This window comes from Haliotis rufescens, unplaced genomic scaffold (assembly GCF_023055435.1).
Source record: "Haliotis rufescens isolate VD_foot unplaced genomic scaffold, xgHalRufe1.0.p SCAF_1, whole genome shotgun sequence".
Classification (NCBI taxonomy): domain Eukaryota; kingdom Metazoa; phylum Mollusca; class Gastropoda; order Lepetellida; family Haliotidae; genus Haliotis; species Haliotis rufescens.
The window spans coordinates 61,945,331-61,950,285 of NW_025963779.1; positions in this window are offsets into that span (position 1 = coordinate 61,945,331).

Consider the following 4,955-nt stretch of genomic DNA (forward strand, 5'->3'; position numbering starts at 1 on the left):
ACGGTAGCTCGTATTTTTACATTATGCACTCCAACTGAACTTCTCAAAGGTCGGAAAAAGAAAATCATGCGCGTTCATTGATTTGAGAAAGCCTTCGACAGATATTGACAACCTATGGAGTAAACGGGGATTATTTATTTATTGCATTATTCTTTTGTAAATATACATATGCACAAAGCTTAAGCGCCACCCACCATATTTGTGAGCTGTTACTTTTGGCACTTAATGATGACTATTATAACGAGATGTACGATTGTTATAAGCCGTATATGTAAACCTCATGTGATGCAAAAGTTGTCCCAAAGCAAGTTTGTCTTGTGTTCCAAAAGAATATGAGCAGAAAGGAATTTTACCGAAGACCAGAAATTGAAGGATTAGAAAACATTGCAAAACTTTTTTTGTCATGTAACTGTCATGATATCAGCAGACCATATCAGGTGTCACATAGACACCCTAGGGAGTGCAGAGTCTATTGCAAGACAGAAACGTCAGTAACGTGTGTATGATCCACGGACATTGACCACAGCTTCAACCCTACGCCTCATACTCATTACAAGTCGTTGAATGCTTCTCTGAGTGCGGCTTCAAGTGCAGCGAGATTTTGAACTGGGGGATCACGATGTCTGATTTTCCGGCCAAGAATGTCCCAGAGATGCTCAATCGGATTAAGATCCCGACTACAGGCCGGCCAAGGAAGAGTGGCAATAGCTTCTTGACGCAAATAAGCCCAAACTGCCCGAGATCTGTGTGGTCTAGCATTGTCGTCCATGTAAATAGGTCTTGTCTGAAGAGGATGGTTGTCAAAATGAAGGACTACCACTGGACGAAGAACGGCATCTTGGTATTGTTGGCCATTCAGGTTTCCACGAATTGTCACCAGCGGAAGTTTGCAGCCGAAGGAAACACAACCCCATATCATGACAGATCCCCAGCCACATGCTAAGGTCTTCTGGATGTTCCTTGGTGCAAAACGAGTGTTACGTTGCCTCCAAACATGTATTCGACCATCAGCAGTTCGTAGCAGCATTCGACATTCGACAGACAGATGGATCCTTCTCCAGTTGGCCAAGTTCCACCGAGGGGCACGATACTATATCAGACTATTCCGTGCCTCTCAGTCAGTTGAGGACTTTTTACGGGTCTTCTGGCGTTATAACCAGCCGCTCTGAGGCGACGCCTTACGGTCATCGTCGAGAGTCTTTGGTGGGTAATCCACTGCAGTCTTAAATCTGTTGAAGTGGCAAATGGACTGACGAGTGATAACACTGTGATGACGACCCATTTGTCTTGAAATAGGCTCTGCATGACATGCCAACATTTTTCATGCCTATCACTTGCCATCTTTCAGCGTTCGTTAACTTTCTCCTCACCATGGCTGATTTTCAACCTCTATTGGAAGAGGAATCTCACACAGGAGCAAAATGCAACAACGTGTCTGAAACTTGAATTTCACTATTTATAGGGTAGGGGAACTGCAGCAACAAGTAAAGCACGCTTTCCTTGTGGTATCTGGACAAATTTGGGTTCATGAAACTACGGAAGCCTAATTCAGTCATACATCATCATATTTCGTATTTCTGATTCCCACACGTGAAATCAAGAGACTATGAATATGGTGGCGCTTAACTTTTGTGCATGTGTATACTTTAAAGAGGTAAGAAGTAATTATGCTGACATATATTATTTTTGCAAACCAACTATTATTAAAGTAATCAAATTATTTCAGAGCACCTATATTAGATGGTGAAATGGGGTTTAACGTCGCGTCCAAGATTATTGCACTTATATAGCGACGTGCATGTACGTGTGTGTGTTTGTGTGGCTGCTTGTACTAGTCCGGACTGATGCCGATTTATAGTGCTAGCTCACTGAGATACCATGCGGCAGTTTAACATGAATGTCACAGTATACTGACTCCGAGCCGACCAGTCCTTGTTTTAGCCCCTTAATGCCAAGCGCCAGACAGTGTAACAACAGGTACCATCTTTTAACGTCTTTTGGTATGACGCGGCCGGGGATCGAACCCCGGACCTTCCGCTCTCGGACTCCGGGCGGACGCTCTACCAATAGACCACGGAGGCGGTCACCTATATAAGAACCTCACGAAAACACTCTAAATTTTGCCAAAACATCATAGAAACATTAATCTCCGTAAATACTGTCTGGAGCCTGATTGAAAACAAAAGTTCAGTTCAGTAATATTGCGGCAGTGATACGACGCGGGACACAAGAAATGGGATTCATACATTGTACCCGAGAGGGGAATCGAACCCAGGCATTCGGCGTGACAACTGAACGCTTTTTCTGCTGGGCTACCTTATCTAGCTTTTCCGACTTGTACGTAGTCACACGACTTTTCTTCGAAAGTTGTTTGATCAAGGTTACAATATTTAAGGCCTCAGCAAGGCTTTCTGATTCGTCTTATGGTAGACATGTGGTAGACATATACTTGTGGGGTTTTTTTTCAGGTGAACAATTGACTTGCCTTTGCATGTGTTAGTGACGGATGCCATCTGTGGGGCAGGACATGGCCATCACACAACACAAGGCTCGCTAAATACAATGTTTATTTCTAATGCAGGATATTAACCATCCCCAAACACACTCGCGTGATAACCTCTATGTATCTCACTGCAACATGTAGTCACAGGACACACAATAGACTGTGTCTCAGTGTAACATGTAATCACACAACACACAATAGACTGTGTCTCACTGTAACATGTAGTTACACAACATACACTAGGCTGTATTTCACTGTACCATGTAGACACACAACATACACTAGGCTGCATCTCATTGTAACATGTAGACGCACAACACACAATAGGCTGTGTCTCACTGTAACATGTAGTCACACAACACACATTAGACTGTGTCTCACTGTAACATGTAGTCACACAACACGCAATAGGCTGTATCTCACTGTAACATGTAGTCACACAACACACAATAGACTGTGTATCACTGTAACATGTAGACACACAACACACAATAGACTGTGTCTCACTGTAACATGTAGTCACACAACACACAATAGACTGTGTCTCACTGTAACATGTAGTCACACAACACACAATAGGCTGTGTCTCACTGTAACATGTAGTCACACAACACACAATAGGCTGTATCTCACTGTAACATGTAGTCACACAACACACATTAGACTGTGTCTCACTGTAACATGTAGTCACACAACACACATTAGACTGTGTCTCACTGTAACATGTAGTCACACAACACACAATAGACTGTATCTCACTGTAACATGTAGTCACACAACACACAATAGGCTGTATCTCACTGTAACATGTAGTCACACAACACACATTAGACTGTGTCTCACTGTAACATGTAGTCACACAACACACATTAGACTGTGTCTCACTGTAACATGTAGTCACACAACACACAATAGGCTGTATCTCACTGTAACATGTAGTCACACAACACACAATAGGCTGTATCTCACTGTAACATGTAGTCACACAACACACAATAGACTGTATCTCACTGTAACATGTAGTCACACAACACACATTAGACTGTGTCTCACTGTAACATGTAGTCACACAACACACATTAGACTGTGTCTCACTGTAACATGTCTACGCACAACACACATTAGACTGTATCTCACTGTAACATGTAGTAACACAACATACACTAGGCTGCATCTCACTGTAACATGTAGTCACACAACACACATTAGACTGTGTCTCACTGTAACATGTAGTCACACAACACGCAATAGGCTGTGTCTCACTGTAACATGTAGTCACACAACACACATTAGACTGTGTCTCACTGTAACATGTCTACGCACAACACACAATAGGCTGTATCTCACTGTAACATGTAGTCACACAACACGCAATAGGCTGTGTCTCACTGTAACATGTAGACACACAACATACACTAGGCTGTATCTCACTGTAACATGTAGACACACAACACACAATAGACTGTGTCTCACTGTAACATGTAGTCACACAACATACAATAGACTGTGTATCACTGTAACATGTAGACACACAACACACAATAGACTGTGTCTCACTGTAACATGTAGTCACACAACACGCAATAGGCTGTGTCTCACTGTAACATGTAGACACACAACATACACTAAGCTGTATCTCACTGTTACATGTAGACACACAACACACAATAGACTGCATCTCACTGTAACATGTAGTAACACAACATACAATAGACTGTGTATCACTGTAACATGTAGACACACAACACACAATAGACTGTGTCTCACTGTAACATGTAGTCACACAACATACAATAGACTGTGTATCACTGTAACATGTAGACACACAACACACAATAGACTGTATCTCACTGTAACATGTAGTCAAACAACACGCAATAGGCTGTGTCTCACTGTAACATGTAGACACACAACATACACTAAGCTGTATCTCACTGTTACATGTAGACACACAACACACAATAGACTGCATCTCACTGTAACATGTAGTAACACAACATACACTAGGCTGTATCTCACTGTAACATGTAGATACACAACATACACTAGGCTGCATCTGACTGTAACATGTAGACACACAACACACAATAGGCTGTGTCTCACTGTAACATGTAGTCACACAACACACAATAGGCTGTATCTCACTGTAACATGTAGTCACACAACATACACTAGGCTGTGTCTCACTGTAACATGTAGTCACACAACACACAATAGGCTGTATCTCACTGTAACATGTAGACACACAACACACAATAGGCTGTGTCTCACTGTAACATGTAGTCACACAACACACAATAGACTGTGTCTCACTTTAACATGTAGTCACACAACACACAATAGGCTGTATCTCACTGTAACATGTAGTCACACAACACACAATAGAACTGAGTGTTACTGCAAACAGCTGCACTCCGTCGTCAACTGTTTCCGCGGTTGTCTGTGGACTGAT